This window comes from Heptranchias perlo, chromosome 12, assembly GCF_035084215.1.
Source record: "Heptranchias perlo isolate sHepPer1 chromosome 12, sHepPer1.hap1, whole genome shotgun sequence".
NCBI lineage: Eukaryota > Metazoa > Chordata > Chondrichthyes > Hexanchiformes > Hexanchidae > Heptranchias > Heptranchias perlo.
This window is the reverse complement of record NC_090336.1, coordinates 8,583,570-8,607,596: the sequence shown is the minus strand read 5'-3', so window position 1 is coordinate 8,607,596 and position 24,027 is coordinate 8,583,570. Positions and strand designations below refer to the sequence as shown.

Here is a 24,027-nt window from a genome sequence, read left to right as displayed (position 1 = left end):
AGTGGAGTGTGGGTCTATTACATGCATTACGCTTCTCCCCGCTTATGTTAATAGTTGTAGTACGGTAGTGGAGTGCGGGTCTATTACATGCATTACGCTTCTCCCCACTTATGTTAGTGGATTTAATACGGTATTGGAGTGCGGGTCTATTACATGCATTACGCTTCTCCCCACTTATGGTAGTGGGTTTAATAGGGTAGTGGAGTGCGGGTCTATTACATGCATTACGCTTCTCCCAGCTTATGTTAATGCGTGTAATACAGTAGTGGAGTGTGGGTCTATTACATGCATTACGCTTCTCCCCGCTTATGTTAGTGTGTGTAATACAGTAGTGGAGTGCGGGTCTATTACATGCATTACGTTTCTCCCTGCTTATGTTAATAGTTGTAGTACGGTAGTGGAGTGCGGGTCTATTACATGCATTACGCTTCTCCCCACTTATGGTAGTGGGTGTAATACGGTAGTGGAGTGCAGCTCTGTTAAATGCATTACGCTTCACCCCGCTTATGTTAGTGGGTGTTGCACGGTAGTGGAGTGCGGGTCTATTACATGCATTACGCTTCTCCCTGCTTATGTTAGTGGCTGTAATACGGTAGTGGAGTGCGGGCCTATTACAAGCATTACCCTTCTCCCTGCTTATGTTGATAGGTGTAATACGGTAGTGGAGTGCGGGTCTATTACGTGCATAACGCTTCTCCCTGCTAATGTTAATAGGTGCAGTACAGTGGTGGAGTGCGGGTCTATTACATGCATTATGCTTCTCCCTGCTTATGTTAGTGGGTGTAATACGGTAGTGGAGTGCGGGTCTATTACATGCATTACGCTTCTCCCTGCTTATGTTAGTGGGTGTAACACGGTAGTAGAGTGCGGGTCTATTACATGCATTATGCTTCTCCCTGCTTATGTTAGTGGGTGTAATACGGTAGTGGAGTGCGGGTCTATTACATGCATTACGCTTCTCCCTGCTTATGTTAGTGGGTGTAACACGGTAGTAGAGTGCGGGTCTATTACATGCATTATGCTTCTCCCCGCTTATGTTAGTGGGTGTAACACGGTAGTAGAGTGCGGGTCTATTACATGCATTACGCTTCTCCCTGCTGATGTTAATAGGTGCAGTACAGTGGTGGAGTGCGGGTCTATTACATGCATTATGCTTCTCCCTGCTTATGTTAGTGGGTGTAATACGGTAGTGGAGTGCGGGTCTATTACATGCATTATGTTTCTCCCCACTTATGTTAGTGGGTGTAACACGGTAGTGGAGTGCGGGTCTATTACATGCATTACGCTTCTCCCTACTTATGTTAGTGGGTGTAATACAGTACTGGAGTGCGGGTCTATTACATGCATTACTCTTCTCCCCGCTTATGTTAGTGGGTGTAATACAGTACTGGAGTGCGGGTCTATTACATGCATTACGCTTCTCCCTACTTATGTTAGTGGGTGTAATATGGTAGTGGAGTGCGGGTCTATTACGTGCATTACGCTTCTCCCTGCTTATGTGAATGGGTGTAATACGGTAGTGGAGTGCGGGTCTATTACATGCATTACGCTTCTCCCCGCTTATGTTAGTGGGTGTAATACAGTACTGGAGTGCGGGTCTATTACATGCATTACGCTTCTCCCCGCTTATGTTAGTGGGTGTAATACAGTACTGGAGTGCGGGTCTATTACATGCATTACTCTTCTCCCCGCTTATGTTAGTGGGTGTAATACAGTACTGGAGTGCGGGTCTATTACATGCATTACGCTTCTCCCTACTTATGTTAGTGGGTGTAATACAGTACTGGAGTGCGGGTCTATTACATGCATTACTCTTCTCCCCGCTTATGTTAGTGGGTGTAATACAGTACTGGAGTGCGGGTCTATTACATGCATTACGCTTCTCCCTACTTATGTTAGTGGGTGTAATACGGTAGTGGAGTGCGGGTCTATTACGTGCATTACGCTTCTCCCTGCTTATGTGAATGGGTGTAATACGGTAGTGGAGTGCGGGTCTATTACATGCATTACTCTTCTCCCCGCTTATGTTAGTGGGTGTAATACAGTACTGGAGTGCGGGTCTATTACATGCATTACGCTTCTCCCTACTTATGTTAGTGGGTGTAATACAGTACTGGAGTGCGGGTCTATTACATGCATTACGCTTCTCCCTACTTATGTTAGTGGGTGTAATACGGTAGTTGAGTGCGGGTCTATTACGTGCATTACGCTTCTCCCTACTTATGTTAGTGGGTGTAATACGGTAGTTGAGTGCGGGTCTATTACGTGCATTACGCTTCTCCCCGCTTATGTTAATGGGTGTAATACGGTAGTGCAGTGCGGGTCTATTACGTGCATTACGCTTCTCCCCGCTTATGTTAATGGGTGTAATACGGTAGTGCAGTGCGGGTCTATTACATGCATTACGCTTCTCCCTACTTATGTTAATGGGTGTAATACGGTAGTGCAGTGCGGGTCTATTACATGCATTACGCTTCTCCCTACTTATGTTAATGGGTGTAATACGGTAGTGCAGTGCGGGTCTATTACATGCATTACGCTTCTCCCTACTTATGTTAATGGGCGTAATACGGTAGTGGAGTGCGGGTCTATTACATGCATTACGCTTCTCCCTACTTATGTTAATGGGTGTAATACGGTAGTGGAGTGCGGGTCTATTACATGCATTACGCTTCTCCCTACTTATGTTAATGGGTGTAATACGGTAGTGGAGTGCGGGTCTATTACATGCATTACGCTTCTCCCTACTTATGTTAATGGGCGTAATACGGTAGTGGAGTGCGGGTCTATTACATGCATTACGCTTCTCCCTACTTATGTTAATGGGTGTAATACGGTAGTGGAGTGCGGGTCTATTACATGCATTACGCTTCTCCCCGCTTATGTTAGTGGGTGTAATACGGTAGTGGAGTGCGGGTCTATTACATGCATTACGCTCCCCTCCCCATCCCTCGCTCAGTCCGCTGTGCGATGCGCGGTTGTTTCGGGACCGCAGTCGGGTAGCGGGTCAGCGTGGTGGCAACAACCAGAGCAGCGAGAACCTGGAGCGGCCGCCTGGTGCATGTCACTGCCAAGAGTCCCGAGGTGAGTGAGCTGCAAACTCTGGTAAATGTGGAGATCCCGGGTCGGGGCTGAGATTCTGATCCCAACTCCTCTGTTTCTGCAAACAAACTGTTGGTAACTTTCCTGGTGTGGATCCAGTGTGACTGATTCCTGGATCCAGTGTGACTGACTCCTGGATACAGTGTGACTGACTCCTGGATACAGTGTGACTGATTCCTGGATCCAGTGTGACTGACTCCTGGATACAGTGTGACTGATTCCTGGATCCAGTGTGACTGACTCCTGGATACAGTGTGACTGACTCCAGGATGCACTGTGACTGACTGCAGGATACAGTGTGACTGACTCCTGGATGCACTGCGACTGAGTCCTGGATGCACTGTGACTGACTGCAGGATACAGTGTGACTGACTCCTGGATGCACTGTGACTGAGTCCTGGATGCACTGTGACTGACTGCAGGATACAGTGTGACTGACTCCTGGATGCACTGTGACTGACTGCAGGATACAGTGTGACTGACTCCTGGATGCACTGTGACTGACTCCAGGATACAGTGTGACTGACTCCTGGATGCACTGTGACTGACTCCTGAATACAGTATGACTGACTGCAGGATACAGTGTGACTGACTCCAGGATACAGTATGACTGACTCCAGGATACAGTGTGACTGACTCAAGGATGCACTGCGACTGACTCCAGGATACAGTATGACTGACTCCAGGATACAGTGTGACTGACTCCTGGATGCACTGTGACTGACTCCAGGATACAGTGTGACTGACTCCAGGATGCACTGCGACTGACTCCAGGATACAGTATGACTGACTCCAGGATACAGTGTGACTGACTCCAGGATGTACTGTGACTGATTCCAGGATGCACTGCGACTGACTCCAGGATACAGTATGACTGACTGCAGGATGCACTGTGACTGACTCCAGGATGCACTGTGACTGACTCCAGGATACAGTGTGACTGACTCCTGGATGCACTGTGACTGACTCCAGGATACAGTGTGACTGACTCCTGGATGCTCTGTGACTGACTCCTGGATGCACTGTGACTGACTCCTGGATGCACTGTGACTGACTCCAGGATACAGTGTGACTGACTCCTGGATGCTCTGTGACTCACTCTTGGATACAGTATGACTCACTCTTGGATACAGTATGACTGACTCCTGGATACAGTGTGACTGACTGCAGGATGCACTGCGACTGACTGCAGGATACAGTATGACTGACTCCTGGATGAACTGTGACTGACTGCAGGTTACAGTATGACTGACTGCAGGATGCACTGTGACTGACTCCTGGATACACTGTGACTGACTGCAGGATACAGTAGGACTGACTCCTGGATACACTGACTGACTGCAGGATACAGTATGACTGACTCCTGGATGCACTGTGACTGACTCCTGGATACAGTGCGACTGACTCCAGGATACAGTATGACTGACTCCTGGATACACTGTGACTGACTCCAGGATACAGTGCGACTGACTCCAGGATACAGTATGACTGACTCCTGGATACACTGTGACTGACTGCAGGATGCACTGTGACTGACTCCAGGATACAGTATGACTGACTCCTGGATACAGTGCGACTGACTCCTGGATGCACTGTGACTGACTCCAGGATACAGTATGACTGACTCCTGGATACACTGTGACTGACTCCTGGATACACTGTGACTGACTCCAGGATACAGTATGACTGACTCCTGGATACAGTATGACTGACTCCTGGATACAGTATGACTGACAACGCGTGTTTATATTTCTTACACGATCTGCTGCAGAGGAACAAGTTGCCGCGGGTTGTGAAGAAACCGGAGCCGCTTTTCCCCGCAGTGTTGGGAGGGGAATCCGTGCCCCTCCAGCCCGGTCCTGACCCCCGTTGAACGGACTCGGGTTGGGTACAGCCGGAGTTTGGGGCGAGCCGGTGGGCTGCCTGCCGCCGAGTTTCCCAGAGCAGGAACGCTCCGCTGGAATTGCCGTTCCCTCTGGTTGGATTTGGCCGGAGACCATGCCAGTCTGTGTTGGGGAGGGGGTGACAGGGTTTGGATGGTGGGACTCCTCCTGTCGGTCCAGTCAATGTTACTGACCGGTTGCCCGTTTGCCCTGGGCTGACCGCACAGCTTGGCTCTGGGACCAGGACCTCCCGGTAATGGGAGCGTTTCAGCCGCAGCCCATTGCTGTCGGCACTGACTTCAAAGCAACAAGTGCAGGTGATGGGAAATCCGCATCTGAAACCGACGGAGACCCTCGGCAGGACGGGCGGCGCCTGTGGGGAGTGGGGCCAGAGGAATGTAAACGTTTGGGGTGCGGACCCTTCGCCAAAACTGGCTTCCCGAAACGGTAAATTCCTCCCTTCTCCGTCTCGCGGCATCCTCTGCTTCTGGTTGCAACTTCTCACAATAGTCTGTCCGGCCCCCACGCACATTGACCTGACATAGCGAGTCAGCAAAGAGTCTGAGAACTGTTTCTCTCGTCTCCCCAAGAACGACAGGGTCCACATTCAGATCTTTACTTCTGGTGAGCAGTGAAGGAGATGGTAGGTTTCACCTGTCCTGTTCTGGCGAGGTCTGACAGGCACACAGTGACTGTGCTAACACAAGTGTGCAGAGTGCCCATTAAAAGAAGGAGCTTCACTTTTTTTTTTCTGCACAGTACTCGGCCCCCCTGGGACAGATTGATCTAGAAACCCACTTAAAGTTGGCTGCAGAGGGGGATAGTTGGTGCTGCAGTGGGCAATATGCATTTTGTAATATTTCGTTTCCAGTCAAGTTGTAATTTAAAAAGAAGGATTTGTAAGGCACCAGATGTCACGGTGAGAGTATCCAATGGACAGCTGAGCCAGGCAGGCCAGAAATGCCCCAGGGTTTGATCCTTTTATCGGAGTTTACTGATTTCATTTGAGGCAGCAATTACGGATGGTACACCTAAGTTAGGGAGGGGAGAAGTGCCGAAGGTTCCCACTCCCGATCCCTATCCAGTGACACCCCCCTCCCCCCCCCCCCCCCCCCCCAATAGAAGTGGATATCAGCTAGAGTTGGGATGGGGCTCTGCAGTGATGCACCCTGTAGTTGAATGGCCCTGTGTGCCTCCGTTTCAAGACGTGCACTTGGGTGAGAATGGAACCTGTACAACTGTATCCCTGGGCTCAATGATTCAGGAGGAGGAAAGAGGTGAAGAGGTGGGGGGAGAATTAGGTTTGTATTGGAAGATATGATCAGGGCAGCGGCATCGTTGTTGTACTGTGACATCGTTACATCCTAGCGACACTGTCGCGGCCCGGTGACATCGTCGTGCCCCCGTGACATCGTAACATCCCCATGACATCCTTGAAGCCCCGTGACATTGTAGCGTCCCCGTGACATCGTAGCGTCCCCGTGACATCGTAGCATCCCAATGACATCGTAGCATCCCCGTGACATCGTAGCATCCCAATGACATCGTAGCATCCCCATGACATCGTTGTGGCCCCATGACATCGTAGCATCCCCATGACATCGTAGCATCCCCATGACATCGTAGGGTCCCCGTTACATACTTGCGGCCCCTTGACATTATAGCACCCCCGTGACATCGCTGCGGCCTCATGACATCGCCACAGCCCCATGACATCGTTGCGTCACCGTTGCATCGTTGCATCCCCGTGATATCTTCTTAGCCTCCGTGGCATCCTTGTGGCCCCATGACATCGTAGCATCCCTCTGACATTGTTTCGTCATCGTTGCATCCCTGTGATATCGTCATGGCCCATGTGACATCGTAGCGGCCCCCGTGACATGGCCCCGTGACATCATTGTACCACCAATCATGTTGCTTTATATCGTCTAATTTAAAACTACCAATATATCTTCTGACACCCATTGCCATGCTGATGTTATTTCTCTATTCTTCGTAATCCTTCATCAGCTGTTTTGCAGTTTTTGAGAGCTCAGAGCCCCTGGAGATTAGCAGAGAAGCACGGCCTACAGCAGCAGTCTGTGTGACAGTGAGCACAATGAGCTGACAAAGCCTCGTCTCCTTCCACATACACTTCTGATCTCCCTGTAACCCCATAAACCCTGTTCCAGGGTGATCTGTAACAAACGGGAGACACTTTGTTGTGTGGGTGATGAACTGTCCAATCCTGAGCCAGGAAGTCCTAGAATATACAGGTTTTGCTCACCACGTTGAGTATACCAGCCGGGGCTCAGTGGGAGCACTATTGCCTGAGTCACCAGGTTGAGTATACCAGCCGGGGCTCAGTGGTAGCACTATTGTCTGAGTCACCAGGTTGTGTATACCAGCCGGGGCTCAGTGGGAGCACTATTGCCTGAGTCACCAGGTTGTGTATACCAGCCGGGGCTCAGTGGGAGCACTATTGTCTGAGTCAGAAGGTTGAGTATACCAGCCGGGGCTCAGTGGGAGCACTATTGTCTGAGTCACCAGGTTGTGTATACCAGCCGGGGCTCAGTGGGAGCACTATTGCCTGAGTCAGAAGGTTGAGTATACCAGTCGGGGCTCAGTGGGAGCACTATTGCCTGAGTCAGAAGGTTGAGTATACCAGTCGGGGCTCAGTGGGAGCACTATTGCCTGAGTCAGAAGGTTGAGTATACCAGTCGGGGCTCAGTGGGAGCACTATTGTCTGAGTCACCAGGTTGTGTATACCAGTCGGGGCTCAGTGGGAGCACTATTGCCTGAGTCACCAGGTTGTGTATACCAGCCGGGGCTCAGTGGGAGCACTATTGCCTGAGTCACCAGGTTGTGTATACCAGTCGGGGCTCAGTGGGAGCACTATTGCCTGAGTCACCAGGTTGAGTATACCAGTCGGGGCTCAGTGGGAGCACTATTGCCTGAGTCACCAGGTTGAGTATACCAGCCGGGGCTCAGTGGGAGCACTATTGCCTGAGTCACCAGGTTGAGTATACCAGCCGGGGCTCAGTGGGAGCACTATTGCCTGAGTCAGAAGGTTGAGTATACCAGCCGGGGCTCAGTGGGAGCACTATTGTCTGAGTCAGAAGGTTGTGTATACCAGTCGGGGCTCAGTGGGAGCACTATTGCCTGAGTCACCAGGTTGTGTATACCAGTCGGGGCTCAGTGGGAGCACTATTGCCTGAGTCACCAGGTTGAGTATACCAGTCGGGGCTCAGTGGGAGCACTATTGCCTGAGTCACCAGGTTGAGTATACCAGCCGGGGCTCAGTGGGAGCACTATTGCCTGAGTCAGAAGGTTGAGTATACCAGTCGGGGCTCAGTGGGAGCACTATTGCCTGAGTCACCAGGTTGAGTATACCAGCCGGGGCTCAGTGGGAGCACTATTGTCTGAGTCACCAGGTTGAGTATACCAGCCGGGGCTCAGTGGGAGCACTATTGTCTGAGTCACCAGGTTGAGTATACCAGCCGGGGCTCAGTGGGAGCACTATTGCCTGAGTCAGAAGGTTGAGTATACCAGTCGGGGCTCAGTGGGAGCACTATTGCCTGAGTCACCAGGTTGTGTATACCAGCCGGGGCTCAGTGGGAGCACTATTGCCTGAGTCAGAAGGTTGAGTATACCAGCCGGGGCTCAGTGGGAGCACTATTGCCTGAGTCAGAAGTTTGAGTATACCAGCCGGGGCTCAGTGGGAGCACTATTGTCTGAGTCACCAGGTTGTGGGTTCAAGTCTCACTCCAGAGAATTGAGCACAAATTCTATGAGTGCTGCACTATCAATGATCTGGTCATTATCACATTTCTGTTTGTGAGACCTTGCTGTGTGCAAATTGGCTGCCGTCTTTCCTACATTACGACAATGACTACACATCAATAGTAGTTAATTGGCTCTAAATTGTGACATCCTGAGGTTGTGAAAGGTGCTATATAAATGCAAGTCATTTCTCTTTATCATCCCAGGATTAGATTTAGATGTTGACGTACCTTATAACACCTTAAATGTATGGAAATCAGTCAGCTAGATTAATTAAATAGTCAGGAACAAAACTTTTGACTAAATTCTTAGGTCTGATTCGATTTGTTTCCCTGTTTTGAGCTGTCCAATCGTTTTTCCATATTTGTTAATTTTACTGTTAGGTTCGGGTGCCTCAAGTTATAGAAAACACATATACTATAGTGTCTCCTTGTGATAAGAACCTGGTACTACACCACTGTTTTACAGTGAAGATGGGCGGGAGTGCCTGTGGTTTTAGTTGGTTTATATATGTATTCCTAAGTGTGTTTGTGTCCTGTTTATTGTCAGTCATACACCGGGGGTGGGTATCAAATTGTATTTTATTCAGAATATGTAAGTAAAGATCACAGTTGACAATTGGCCTTTAATCTCTGCTGCTTGTAGCTGATTAAAAATACCTGATTTAAGGGTTCCCAACGTAATGATGTTTCATGTTGGTTGGGGAAGTAGATCAGGACAGTGTGCAGGGTGACGAGAGCAAGCTGAGCAGAATATCTCTACATCCAGGTGGGCTGATGAGGACCATTCAAGACATGGTGATTTACAGTGAAATTTAACTGGCAGCAAGAGAATGTGAGAGAGAGCAAGAGAGGGAGAGTGCGAGAGAGTGTGAGAGAGAGCGAGTGAGAGAATGTGAGAGAGAGCAAGAGAGGGAGAGTGCGAGAGAGTGTGAGAGAGAGCGAGCGAGAGAGTGTGAGAGAGAGCAAGAGAGGGAGAGTGCGAGGGAGAGAGAGAGAGCGAGCGAGAGAGTGTGAGAGAGAGCAAGAGAGGGAGAGTGCGAGAGAGTGTGAGAGAGAGCAAGAGAGGGAGAGTGCGAGAGAGTGTGAGAGAGAGCGAGCGAGAGAGTGTGAGAGAGAGCAAGAGAGGGAGAGTGTGAGAGAGAGCAAGAGAGGGAGAGTGCGAGAGAGTGTGAGAGAGAGCGAGCGAGAGAGTGTGAGAGAGAGCAAGAGAGGGAGAGTGCGAGGGAGAGTGAGAGAGAGTGAGCGAGAGAGTGTGAGAGAGAGCAAGAGAGGGAGAGTGCGAGAGAGTGTGAGAGAGAGCGAGCGAGAGAGTGTGAGAGAGAGCAAGAGAGGGAGAGTGCGAGAGAGTGTGTGAGAGAGAGCGAGCGAGAGAGTGTGAGAGAGAGCAAGAGAGGGAGAGTGCGAGAGAGTGTGAGAGAGAGCGAGCGAGAGAGTGTGAGAGAGAGCAAGAGAGGGAGAGTGCGAGGGAGAGAGAGAGAGCAAGAGAGGGAGAGTGCGAGGGAGAGAGAGAGAGCGAGCGAGAGAGTGTGAGAGAGAGCAAGAGAGGGAGAGTGCAAGGGAGAGAGAGAGAGCAAGAGAGGGAGAGTGTGAGAGAGTGTGAGAGAGAGAGCAAGAGAGGGAGAGTGCGAGGGAGAGAGAGAGAGCGAGCGAGAGAGTGTGAGAGAGAGCGAGCGAGAGAGTGTGAGAGAGAGCAAGAGAGGGAGAGTGCAAGGGAGAGTGAGAGAGCGAGCGAGAGAGTGTGAGAGAGAGCAAGAGGGAGAGTGCGAGAGAGTGTGAGAGAGAGCAAGAGAGGGAGAGTGCGAGAGAGAGAGAGCAAGAGAGTGAGAGTGAGTGAGAGGGAGAGAGAGAGAGCGAGAGAGAGAGTGTGAGAGAGTGTGAGAGAGAGCAAGAGAGGGAGAGTGCGAGAGAGTGTGAGAGAGAGCAAGAGAGGGAGAGTGCGAGAGAGAGAGAGCAAGAGAGGGAGAATGCGAGGGAGAGAGAGAGAGCGAGCGAGAGAGTGTGAGAGAGAGCAAGAGAGGGAGAGTGCGAGAGAGAGAGAGCGAGCAAGAGAGGGAGAGTGCGAGAGAGTGTGCAAGAGAATGTGAGAGAGAGAGCACAAGAGAGTGAGAGAACGAGCGCGTGAGAGTGTGTGAGAGAGCATAGAGGGAGAGTGCGAGGGAGAGTGAGAGAGAGCGAGAGAGTGTGCGAGAGAGCAAGTGAGGGAGAGTGCGAGGGAGAGTGAGAGAGAGTGAGCGAGAGAGTGTGCGAGAGAGCAAGTGAGGGAGAGTGCGAGGGAGAGTGAGAGAGAGCGAGCGAGAGAGTGTGTGAGAGAGCAAGAGAGGGAGAGTGCGAGGGAGAGTGAGAGAGAGTGAGCGAGAGAGTGTGCGAGAGAGCAAGAGAAGGAGAGTGCGAGGGAGAGTGAGAGAGAGGGAGCGAGAGAGTGTGCGAGAGAGCAAGAGAGGGAGAGTGCGAGGGAGAGTGAGAGAGAGCGAGCGAGAGAGTGTGCGAGAGAGCAAGAGAGGGAGAGTGCGAGGGAGAGTGAGAGAGAGCGAGCGAGAGTGAGAGAGGGAGAGAACGAGCAAGAGAGTGTGTGAGAGTGAGAGAGCAAGAGAGGGAGAGTGTAAGGGAGAGTGAGAGCGAGCAAGAGAGGGAGAGTGTGTGAGAGTGTGAGAGAGAGCAAGAGAGGGAGAGAGCGAGGGAGAGAGAGAGAGCAAGAGAGGGAGTGCGAGGGAGAGTGAGAGAGCAAGAGAGGGAGAGAGTGTGAGAGAGAACAAGAGAGGGAGAGTGTGTGAGAGTGAGAGGGAGAGTGCGAGGGAGAGTGCAAGAGAGCAAGAGAGGGAGAGTGTGAGAGAGGGAGAGAACGAGTGAGTGAGAGTGTTTGGGAGTGAGAGAGCAAGAGAGGGAGAGTGTGAGAGAGAACAAGAGAGGGAGAGTGTGTGAGAGAGAACAAGAGAGGGAGAGTGTGTGAGAGTGAGAGAGAGCAAGAGAGGGAGAGTGCGAGGGAGAGTGCAAGAGAGCAAGAGAGGGAGAGTGTGAGAGAGGGAGAGAACGAGTGAGTGAGAGTGTTTGGGAGTGAGAGAGCAAGAGAGGGAGAGTGTGAGAGAGAACAAGAGAGGGAGAGTGTGTGAGAGAGAACAAGAGAGGGAGAGTGTGTGAGAGTGAGAGAGAGCAAGAGAGGGAGAGTGTGAGAGAGAACAAGAGAGGGAGAGTGTGTGAGAGAGAACAAGAGAGGGAGAGTGTGTGAGAGTGAGAGAGAGCAAGAGAGGGAGAGTGTGTGAGAGAGAACAAGAGAGGGAGAGTGTGTGAGAGTGAGAGAGAGCAAGAGAGGGAGAGTGTGAGAGAGAACAAGAGAGGGAGAGTGTGTGAGAGAACAAGAGAGGGAGAGTGTGTGAGAGAGAACAAGAGAGGGAGAGTGTGTGAGAGTGAGAGAGCAAGAGAGGGAGAGTGCAAGAGAGCAAGAGAGGGAGAGTGTGAGAGAGGGAGCGAACGAGTGAGTGAGAGTGTTTGGGAGTGAGAGAGCAAGAGAGGGAGAGTGTGAGAGAGAACAAGAGAGGGAGAGTGTGTGAGAGAGAACAAGAGAGGGAGAGTGTGTGAGAGAACAAGAGAGGGAGAGTGTGAGAGAGAACAAGAGAGGGAGAGTGTGTGAGAGAGAACAAGAGAGGGAGAGTGTGTGAGAGAACAAGAGAGGGAGAGTGTGAGAGAGAACAAGAGAGGGAGTGTGTGAGAGAGAGAGAGAACGAGTGAGTGAGAGTGTTTGGGAGTGAGTGAGCAAGAGAGGGAGAGTGTGAGGGAGACCGAAAGAATGTGAGGAGGGCAAGAGAGTGAGAGAACGAGTGAGAGAGCGAGAGAGAGCGTGAGAGTGAGAGAATGAGTGAGAGAGCGAGAGAGCGTGAGAGTGAGAATGAGTGAGAGAGCGAGAGAAAGCGTGAGAGTGAGAGAATGAGTGAGAGAGCGAGAGAGAGCGTGAGAGTGAGAGAATGAGTGAGAGAGCGAGAGAGAGCATGAGAGTGAGAGAATGAGTGAGAGAGCGAGAGAGAGCGTGAGAGTGAGAGAGCGTGAGAGAGCGTGAGAGTGAGAGAATGAGTGAGAGAGCGTGAGAGAGCGTGAGAGTGAGAGTGAGAGAATGAGTGAGAGAGCGAGAGAGAGCGTGAGAGTGAGAGAATGAGTGAGAGAGTGAGAGAGTGTGAGAGTGAGAGAATGAGTGAGAGAGCGTGAGAGTGAGAGAGCGAGAGAGAGCGTGAGAGTGAGAGAGTGAGAGAATGAGTGAGAGAGCGAGAGAGAGTGTGAGAGTGAGAGAATGAGTGAGAGAGTGAGAGAGTGTGAGAGTGAGAGAATGAGTGAGAGAGTGAGAGAGAGTGTGAGAGTGAGAGAATGAGTGAGAGAGCGAGAGAGAGCGTGAGAGTGAGAGAGCGAGAGAGAGCGTGAGAGAGCGAGAGAGAGCGTGAGAGTGAGAGAATGAGTGAGAGAGCGAGAGAGAGCGTGAGAGTGAGAGAATGAGTGAGAGAGCGTGAGAGTGAGAGAATGAGTGAGAGAGCGAGAGAGAGCGTGAGAGTGAGAGAATGAGTGAGAGAGCGAGAGAGCATGAGAGTGAGAGAATGAGTGAGAGAGCGAGAGAGAGCGTGAGAGTGAGAGAATGAGTGAGAGAGCGAGAGAGAGCGTGAGAGTGAGAGAATGAGTGAGAGCGAGAGAGAGTGTGAGAGTGAGAGAATGAGTGAGAGCGAGAGAGAGTGTGAGAGCGAGAGAGAGAGCGAGAGAGAGCGTGAGAGTGAGAGAGCGAGAGAGAGCGTGAGAGTGAGAGAGCGAGAGAGAGCGTGAGAGTGAGAGAGCGAGAGAGAGCGTGAGAGTGAGAGAATGAGTGAGAGAGTGAGAGAGAGTGTGAGAGTGAGAGAATGAGTGAGAGAGCGAGAGAGAGCGTGAGAGTGAGAGAATGAGTGAGAGAGCGAGAGAGTGTGAGAGTGAGAGAATGAGTGAGAGAGTGAGAGAGAGTGTGAGAGTGAGAGAATGAGCGAGAGAGAGCGAGAGAGAGCGTGAGAGTGAGAGAGCGAGAGAGAGCGTGAGAGTGAGAGAATGAGTGAGAGAGCGAGAGAGAGCGTGAGAGTGAGAGAATGAGTGAGAGAGCGAGAGAGTGTGAGAGTGAGAGAATGAGTGAGAGAGTGAGAGAGAGTGTGAGAGTGAGAGAATGAGCGAGAGAGAGCGAGAGAGAGCGTGAGAGTGAGAGAGCGAGAGAGAGCGTGAGAGTGAGAGAGCGAGAGAGAGCGTGAGAGTGAGAGAGCGTGAGAGAGCGTGAGAGTGAGAGAATGAGTGAGAGAGCGTGAGAGAGCGTGAGAGTGAGAGTGAGAGAATGAGTGAGAGAGCGAGAGAGAGCGTGAGAGTGAGAGAATGAGTGAGAGAGTGAGAGAGTGTGAGAGTGAGAGAATGAGTGAGAGAGCGTGAGAGTGAGAGAGCGAGAGAGAGCGTGAGAGTGAGAGAGTGAGAGAATGAGTGAGAGAGCGAGAGAGAGTGTGAGAGTGAGAGAATGAGTGAGAGAGTGAGAGAGTGTGAGAGTGAGAGAATGAGTGAGAGAGTGAGAGAGAGTGTGAGAGTGAGAGAATGAGTGAGAGAGCGAGAGAGAGCGTGAGAGTGAGAGAGCGAGAGAGAGCGTGAGAGAGCGAGAGAGAGCGTGAGAGTGAGAGAATGAGTGAGAGAGCGAGAGAGAGCGTGAGAGTGAGAGAATGAGTGAGAGAGCGTGAGAGTGAGAGAATGAGTGAGAGAGCGAGAGAGAGCGTGAGAGTGAGAGAATGAGTGAGAGAGCGAGAGAGCATGAGAGTGAGAGAATGAGTGAGAGAGCGAGAGAGAGCGTGAGAGTGAGAGAATGAGTGAGAGAGCGAGAGAGAGCGTGAGAGTGAGAGAATGAGTGAGAGCGAGAGAGAGTGTGAGAGTGAGAGAATGAGTGAGAGCGAGAGAGAGAGCGAGAGAGAGCGTGAGAGTGAGAGAGCGAGAGAGAGCGTGAGAGTGAGAGAGCGAGAGAGAGCGTGAGAGTGAGAGAGCGAGAGAGAGCGTGAGAGTGAGAGAATGAGTGAGAGAGTGAGAGAGAGTGTGAGAGTGAGAGAATGAGTGAGAGAGTGAGATAGAGTGTGAGAGTGAGAGAATGAGTGAGAGAGTGAGAGAGCGAGAGAGAGCGTGAGAGTGAGAGAGCGAGAGAGAGCGTGAGAGTGAGAGAATGAGTGAGAGAGCGAGAGAGAGCGTGAGAGTGAGAGAATGAGTGAGAGAGCGAGAGAGTGTGAGAGTGAGAGAATGAGTGAGAGAGTGAGAGAGAGTGTGAGAGTGAGAGAATGAGCGAGAGAGAGCGAGAGAGAGCGTGAGAGTGAGAGAGCGAGAGAGAGCGTGAGAGTGAGAGAGCGAGAGAGAGCGTGAGAGTGAGAGAATGAGTGAGAGAGCGAGAGAGAGCGTGAGAGTGAGAGAATGAGTGAGAGAGCGAGAGAGAGCGTGAGAGTGAGAGAATGAGTGAGAGAGCGAGAGAGCATGAGAGTGAGAGAATGAGTGAGAGAGCGAGAGAGAGCGTGAGAGTGAGAGAATGAGTGAGAGAGCGAGAGAGAGCGTGAGAGTGAGAGAATGAGTGAGAGCGAGAGAGAGTGTGAGAGCGAGAGAGAGCGTGAGAGTGAGAGAATGAGTGAGAGTGAGAGAATGAGTGAGAGAGCGAGAGAGCGTGAGAGTGAGAGAATGAGTGAGAGAGCGAGAGAGAGCGTGAGAGTGAGAGAATGAGTGAGAGAGCGAGAGAGAGCGTGAGAGTGAGAGAATGAGTGAGAGAGCGAGAGAGAGCGTGAGAGTGAGAGAATGAGTGAGAGAGCGAGAGAGAGCGTGAGAGTGAGAGAATGAGTGAGAGCGAGAGAGAGTGTGAGAGCGAGAGAGAGCGTGAGAGTGAGAGAATGAGTGAGAGTGAGAGAATGAATGAGAGAGCGAGAGAGCGTGAGAGTGAGAGAATGAGTGAGAGAGCGAGAGAGAGCGTGAGAGTGAGAGAATGAGTGAGAGAGCGAGAGAGAGCGTGAGAGTGAGAGAATGAGTGAGAGAGCGAGAGAGAGCGTGAGAGTGAGAGAATGAGTGAGAGAGCGAGAGAGCATGAGAGTGAGAGAATGAGTGAGAGAGCGAGAGAGAGCGTGAGAGTGAGAGAGCGTGAGAGTGAGAGAATGAGAATGAGTGAGAGAGCGAGAGAGCGTGAGAGTGAGAGAATAAGTGAGAGAGCGTGAGAGTGAGAGAATGAGTGAGAGAGCGAGAGAGAGCGTGAGAGTGAGAGAATGAGTGAGAGAGCGAGAGAGAGCGTGAGAGTGAGAGAATGCGTGAGAGAGCGAGAGAGAGCGTGAGAGTGAGAGAATGAGTGAGAGAGCGAGAGAGAGCGTGAGAGTGAGAGAATGAGTGCGAGAGCGAGAGAGAGCGTGAGAGTGAGAGAATTAGTGAGAGAGCGAGAGTGAGCATGAGAGTGAGAGAGCGTGAGAGTGAGAGAATGAGTGAGAGAGCGAGAGAGAGCGTGAGAGTGAGAGAGCGTGAGAGTGAGTGAGAGAGTGAGAGAATGAGTGAGAGAGCGAGAGAGAGCGTGAGAGTGAGAGAATGAGTGAGAGCGAGAGAGAGCATGAGAGTGAGAGAATGCGTGAGAGAGCGAGAGAGAGCGTGAGAGTGAGAGAATGAGTGAGAGAGCGAGAGAGAGCGTGAGAGTGAGAGAATGAGTGCGAGAGCGAGAGAGAGCATGAGAGTGAGAGAGCGTGAGAGTGAGAGAATGAGTGAGAGAGCGAGAGAGAGCGTGAGAGTGAGAGAGCGTGAGAGTGAGAGAATGAGTGAGAGAGCGAGAGAGTGAGAGAATGAGTGAGAGAGCGAGAGAGAGCGTGAGAGTGAGAGAATGCGTGAGAGAGCGAGAGAGAGCGTGAGAGTGAGAGAATGAGTGAGAGAGCGAGAGAGAGCGTGAGAGTGAGAGAATGAGTGCGAGAGCGAGAGAGAGCGTGAGAGTGAGAGAATTAGTGAGAGAGCGAGAGTGAGCATGAGAGTGAGAGAGCGTGAGAGTGAGAGAATGAGTGAGAGAGCGAGAGAGAGCGAGAGAGAGCGTGAGAGTGAGAGAGCGTGAGAGTGAGTGAGAGTGCGAGAGAGTGAATGAGTGAGAGAGCGAGAGAGAGCGTGAGAGTGAGAGAATGAGTGAGAGCGAGAGAGAGCGTGAGAGTGAGAGAATGCGTGAGAGAGCGAGAGAGAGCGTGAGAGTGAGAGAATGAGTGAGAGAGCGAGAGAGAGCGTGAGAGTGAGAGAATGAGTGCGAGAGCGAGAGAGAGCGTGAGAGTGAGAGAATTAGTGAGAGAGCGAGAGTGAGCATGAGAGTGAGAGAGCGTGAGAGTGAGAGAATGAGTGAGAGAGCGAGAGAGAGCGTGAGAGTGAGAGAGCGTGAGAGTGAGTGAGAGAGCGAGAGAGTGAGAGAATGAGTGAGAGAGCGAGAGAGAGCGTGAGAGTGAGAGAATGAGTGAGAGCGAGAGAGAGCATGAGAGTGAGAGAGCGTGAGAGTGAGTGAGAGAGCGAGAGAGAGCGTGAGAGTGAGAGAATGAGTGAGAGAGCGAGAGAGAGCATGAGAGTGAGAGAGCGAGAGAGAGCGTGAGAGTGAGAGAATGAGTGAGAGAGCGAGAGAGAGCGTGAGAGTGAGAGAATGAGTGAGAGAGCGAGCGAGAGCGTGAGAGTGAGAGAATGAGTGAGAGAGCGAGCGAGAGCGTGAGAGTGAGAGAATGAGTGAGAGAGCGAGAGAGAGCGTGAGAGTGAGAGAATTAGTGAGAGAGCGAGCGAGAGCGTGAGAGTGAGAGAATGAGTGAGAGAGCGAGCGAGAGCGTGAGAGTGTGAGAGCGTGAGAGTGAGTGAGAGAGCGAGAGAGAGCGTGAGAGCGAGAGTGAGAGAATGAGTGAGAGAGCGAGAGAGAGCATGAGAGTGAGAGAGCGAGAGAGAGCGTGAGAGTGAGAGAATGAGTGAGAGAGCGAGCGAGAGCGTGAGAGTGAGAGAATGAGTGAGAGAGCGAGCGAGAGCGTGAGAGTGAGAGAATGAGTGAGAGAGCGAGAGAGAGCGTGAGAGTGAGAGAATTAGTGAGAGAGCGAGCGAGAGCGTGAGAGTGAGAGAATGAGTGAGAGAGCGAGCGAGAGTGTGAGAGTGAGAGTGAGTGAGAGAGCGAGAGAGAGCGTGAGAGTGAGAGAATGAGTGAGAGAGCGAGAGAGAGCATGTGAGTGAGAGAGCGAGAGAGAGCGTGAGAGTGAGAGAATGAGTGAGAGAGCGAGCGAGAGCGTGAGAGTGAGAGAATGAGTGAGAGAGCGAGCGAGAGCGTGAGAGTGAGAGAATGAGTGAGTGAGGGAGTGTGAGGGAGGGAGAGAGCTGTTACCCTGACATAGACCAGCACAGGCTGACCTTTAGAGCCAAGGTCCTTTTTTGTAACAGGTGTAGCCACTCTGAGGTTTGTTCGAGAGCCCCTAATGTCTCTCCTCCCCCTCATTTACTGGAAACAATGAGCTGAGCCTTTTGAAGATCAGTGGCACAAACAGCACAGAGACGTCAACATTTTCAGCTTCAAACGATGGAGGCCAGGAACCAGCATCATCACCCGAGGAGAATCGGGAGTTTTAAAGAGACAGTCCTCCTTGTCAACACAATGGTAGTTTGGGCAGGGCTCCTCAACCCTAATGACTTGGTGTTGTTTCGTTGAAGCTCTGTCACTATTGAGCGGGGAGCCCTGTGGACTTCACCTGCGGCCCACAGCACACTGCACTGGTTTTGCACACTTGAGAGTGTTTGGTTTCCTTTTTGTAAGGGCCTTGTTGCTGACTTGTGCTGCATTTACCACTGGCAGCACCGGATGCTGCTGCTTGTAAAGGTCAGCCTGCAGGTCTCGAGCATTCAGCCCTTCAGTAAGGATTGTTACTCAGACTACTGAACCATAAGAAACTCCCTCTGATTGAATCCTGTCCATATGGAATATATTCAGTGATTAATAGAAAGAAAGACTTGTATTTTTATAGAGCCATTGATGACCTAAGGAAGCCCCAAAGCACTTTACAACTAATTAGTAATTTAGAAGTGCAGTCACTGTTGTAATGTAGGACATGCAGCAGCCAATTCACGCACAGCAAGATCCCACAAACAGCAATGAGATAATGACCAGATCATCTGTTTCAGTGATGTTGGGTGAGGGATAAATATTGGCCAGGACACTGGGGAGAACTCTCCTGCTCTTGTTCAAAATAGTGCCATGTGACCTTTTAAATCCACCTGAGAAGCCAGACAGGGCCCTGGTTTAACATCTCACCTGAAAGACAACGCCTCCAACAGTGCAGCACTCCCTCAGTACTGCACTGGAGGGTCAGCCTGGATTATGTGCTCAAGCCTCTGGAGTGGGGCTTAAGGCCACAGCCTTCGTGATTTCAGAGGCAAGAGTGTCACCACAAAGACACGGCCGACACCTTGATATAGAAGGTAGCCATTAACAGAAATAAAGATTTGACTCGTAGAATCGTACAGCCCAGGAAGAGGGCCATTTATTCCAAGAATTAGATATATGCAGAAACAAGAGGACGCTGCAATATGACGCTTAACTTGAACATGATTTTGTGCTGACTGAAAAACAACAAGTGTTCCAAAGTCCATTTTAGCCTCCTTCAGTCAGAGTCTTTGACCACTCCCCCCGAGGAATTCGGTCTCCCCCACTCGATGTGGAAATAAAGGGTTGAAAGGAGTAGACACCAGCATGAAGCTGAAGTAAGCTACAGAGAATGCCGTCATCTATTTCCCCAGTCACTGACATTTTGCATTTCAAAGTCAGGGGACAATCCCTGATGCAATTAACTTGGATTTCTCTCCGGGAGCCTGGCTAGGCCGGGAAGCTCCAATAGAAATGTGTCTAAACCTGGACAGCGGTTGTGTGTATGCGGTGTTAAATCAGGCCCCAAGACAAAGGCAAAAGAATTGCTTTCAGAGTTTTGATTTAAACCCGCATCACTTGATCAGCTAAAAATTCTTTCCAGGTGACATAATGTGGGGATTTAATGGCCCATAGTGTGTCAGAACACTGCTTCTATCACTCGTGCCATCCTGACTAAGGGCACAAGTTTTGGTTAATATTTGACTCAATCTGCTTCTGAAAACTGTAGTCTAACCTGGAACAGTAAGCAAGTGAGGGGGGAGGGGGTGTACTTGGACTGGAACGGCCATCGGTGTTGAAATTGTACCCTAAACATTCACTCCCTTCACCACCGGCGCACTGTGTCTGCAGTGTGTACCATCCACAGGATGCACTGCAGCAACTCGCCAAGGCTTCTTCGACAGCACCTCCCAAACCCGCGACCTCTCCCACCTAGAAGGACACGGGCAGCAGGCACATGGGAACAGCACCACCTGCACGTTCCCCTCCAAGTCACACATCATCCCGACTTGGAAATATATCGCCGTTCCTTCATCGTCGCTGGGTCAAAATCCTGGAACTCCCTTCCTAACAGCACTGTGGGAGAACCTTCACCACACGGACTGCAGCGGTTCAAGAAGACGGCTCACCACCACCTTCTCAAGGGCAATTAGGGATGGGCAATAAATGCCGGCCTCGCCAGCGACGCCCACATCCCATGAACGAATAAAACAAAAGGTTGATGCTGCTTTCTGGCACAGCAGAGTCTCAGTGGGCAGCATTCTTGCCTCTGAGTCAGAAGGTTGTGGATTCAAGTCTCACTCAGAGATATGAGCGCAAAATCTAGGCTGACACACCAGTGCAGGACTGTGGGACTTCCGGACTGTCGGAGGTGCCAGCTTTCAGATGAGACATTAAACTGAGGCCCTACTTGCCCTCTCAGGTGGACGTAAAAGATCGCATGGCCCTATTTCCAAGAAGAGCTTGAGCGCAGAGGTTGGGAAAGACAGAGATTGAACCTGTAACGGAGTGAAGCGCTAACAGAGTGAGGACATTCAGCTGGGAATTTGGTGAGTGTGGGAATCAGGTTCAGAAGGGGAAGGAGGTGCTCAGTGATTTAAACTAAAGAACTATAGACTAAGACTGAGCGGAGCATAAAGGGAGTCAGACGAGGAATCAAATCAAGGCAAGGAGGAGTGGTGAGGGTAAGTCAGTAAGTATTTAGTTCATTGATTAGTGTTTTTTAGTGGTTGATTAGTGCTTTAATGTCAGATAAGCAGTAAAGTGCCTTAAAGCTAAACAAAGAGTTTAAATAACTGTTAGTTAACATGGCAGGGCAGCTGGGGTTCATGGCATGCACATCCTGTGCCATGTGGGAACTCCAGGACAATGTGTGTGTCCTGGAAAACCGCAATGTGCAGGAAGCGCTGCCAACTGCTCGAGCTCAAGCTCAGAGTTTTGACAGCTGGCGTCACTACAGTGAATATGGAAAGCTGAGAGTTTTGTGGATAGCACGTTTCAGGAGGTGGTCAACCCACAGCTACAGAGAGTTCAGACAGAGAAGGAGTGGGTGACCACCAGACAGACTAGGAGGAACAGACAGGCAGTGCAGTTGTCCCGTGGGAGTGTGGCACTCACAAACCGGTATTCAGTGTTGAATACCAGTGAGGCTGTTGACAATTTGGGGGAGTGCAGTCAGGAGCAAATCCACAGCACCGTGGGAGACTCGGCTGCACAGGGGGGCAAAAGAAATGCAGTTGTTATAGGGGATTCAATAGTCAGGGGGATAGACAGCGTTTCTGCAACTGCCAACGTGAGTCCTGCATGGTGTGCTGCTTCACTGGTGCCAGAGTAAAGGACATCAGTGAGAGGGTGCAGGACATTTTGAGGGGAAGGGGAACAGCCAGAAGTCGTGGTCCATGTGGGAACCAATGACATAGGATGGAAATGGATCAAGGTCCTGCAGTCAGAGTTTCAGGAGCTAGGGAGGAAGTTAAAAAGCAGGGCCTCAAAGGTAGTAATCTCTGGATTACTCCTAGTATCACGTGCTAGTGAGTATAGGAATAGTGGGATAAGACAGGTTAACACATTGCTGAAGAAATGGTGCAGGAGGGAGGCCTTCAGATTCCTGGGGCATTGGGACCAGTTCTGGGGCAGGAGAGATCTGTTCAAGATGGATGGTTTGCACCTCAACAGAGCTGGGATCAATGTCCTCACGGGGAGGTTAACTAGTGCTGTGGGGGAGGGTTTAAACTAATTTAGCTGGGGGATGGGCACCAGGATGAAACATTAGAGAGGAGAAACAAGGTGCACAGAGAACTGGGAGAGACAAATGGCACTGGAGTAAAGAATAGTTCAGAAGTTGGCAGGACAAGTTGAGAAGGGTGTTGAAAAAGCCTATGGGATCCTGGGCTTTATTAATAGAGGCAGAGAGTACAAAAGCACTTTATAAAACACTGGTTAAGCCTCAGCTCGAGTATTGTGTTCAACTCTGGGCAACACACTTTATGAAAGAGAGGGTGCAGAAGAGATTCACTGGAATGGTGCCAGGGATGAGGGACTTCAGTTATGTGGAGAGACTGGAGAAACTGGGACTGTTTTCCTTAGAACAGAGAAGGTTAAGGGGAGATTTGATAGAGCTGTTCAAAATCATGAACGCTTTTGACAGAGTAAACAAGGAGAAACTGTTTCCAGTGGCAGAGGGTCGGTAACCAGAGGACCCAGATTTAAAGTGATCGGCAAAAGAACCAGAGGAGACACGATGAAACATTTTTTTTACGCAGTGTGTTGTAATGATCGGGAATGCACTGCCTGAAAGGGTGGTGGAAGCAGATTCAATTGTAACTTTCAAAAGGGAATTAGATAAATACTTGAGGGGAAAAAAATTACAGGGCTATGGGGAAAGAGCAGGGGAGTGGGACTCATTGGACAGCTCTTTCAAAGGGCCGGCACAGGCACGCTGGGGCGAATGGCCTCCTCCTCTGCTGTAGCTACTATGATACTAAGAGCAGGGGAGTATTATCAACACGTATCACTCATTACATTGCTGGTTGTGTGACCTTGTTGTGCACAAGTTGGCTGCTGCGTCTCCCACACTTCAAAAAGTACTTGATTGGCTGTAAGGAGCTGTGGGGTGTCCTGAGGTCGTGAAAGGCACTTTACAGATGCAAGTCCTTTCTTATTTTGTTTTTATTGGGGAAATTACAGATTTATTTGTTTCTTGGAAGCGATGTGTGTTGGCTGTGTAAACTGGGCCCAGGCTCCTCACTGCTGCAGACAGTAATTTTAGCAACTGTGGACACGCTGCACTTTCTACATGTGCGTGGTCTCGAGGGGTTTTGCCAGAATCCATGGCTGGGTTAAATCAGACAAATCGACAGGCTCACACCCAAGACCGTTACTGCGAGGCCCTGTTGGTGTGGGGCTGGTCTGGTGATGACCGGTGTCACTAGGCGATATGTTTCAACAGCAACAACTTGCATTTATATGCCGCCTTTAAAGTATTAAAACGTCCTAAGGCGCTTCACAGGAGCATAATCAGACAAAAATTGACATTGAGCCAAAGAAGGAGATATCAGGGCAGGTCACCGAAAGCTTGGTCAAAGAGGTAAGTTTTAAGGAGCGTCTTAAAAGAGGAGAGAGGGTGAGGTGGAGAGGCGGAGAGGTTTGGGGAGGGAATTCCAGGGCTTAGGGCCTAGGCAGCTGAAGGCACGGCTGCCAATAGTGGAGCAAAGGAATTGCACACTTGTTTCAACTAGTGCTGTACCATCTGATTGCATTATGCACTTGCACGAAATTCCTTTGTGTGATTTAGCCCATTTAAAATGAGCAGGTTAATGCATGTGGTTTAAAAAAATGCACCAAGGAATTCAGTACAGGCACATTCAGTATTGGTACAGGAACACCGCCAATCAGAAGTGTATTTATGGGATTTCAGTAAGGTGTTATTGTGGGAGTGAGCAGCACAATTCGAGACTTTATCCTAAACGTGGACTATGTCTGGAAGCATTCTGAGCTGGGATCAAGTACTGGGGGGGTTACATGACTGTCACTAGTGAAGGCAGCAATTTGAGGAGAGGAACCAGGAGGATGTCTGGACAAAGCTGTGTTTGCCCAGCGGTATCAGTGTCAATATGTTGACTAAGCTCGGTTACAGCATTGTGAGCCTGCCCACACTGTCTGGTGCAGCTGGTGAAGGGCCAAGTATCGGTGTACAGTAAGCATGTACCGGCAGGTTACTGGGAGGTATTCTTGTGTTGATCACACCCTCACACACCGAACTAAGGGGCCTGAGGGACTGTAATTCAGCCAGTGTGATGTCAGTCCTGATTTTTGCTGTATGTCTCGTGCAAGACGGTTTTGCAATGTCTGAAAACCGTGCGAGCTGTGGTGATGTTATCGGTGATTTGGTGATATTAAG

The 24,027-nt window shown here is 50.6% G+C and overlaps 1 protein-coding gene across 3 annotated transcripts in view; it reads left to right on the top strand.

Moving 5' to 3' along the window:
* The first annotated feature begins 2,934 nt into the window (after positions 1–2,934).
* The window catches only part of LOC137327810 (tumor protein p53-inducible protein 11-like), a 413,617-nt gene continuing 392,524 nt past the window's right edge, over positions 2,935–24,027 (top strand). Inside the window, exons 1-2 of one of the 3 annotated variants that reach the window (XM_067993629.1) lie at positions 2,937–3,084; positions 20,551–20,677. The gene's annotated coding sequence lies outside the window, so the exon portion shown is untranslated. Of the gene's footprint in view, positions 3,085–20,550; positions 20,678–24,027 lie in introns of all 3 variants that reach the window. The other 2 variants (XM_067993630.1, XM_067993628.1) reach the window with 2 other exon arrangements.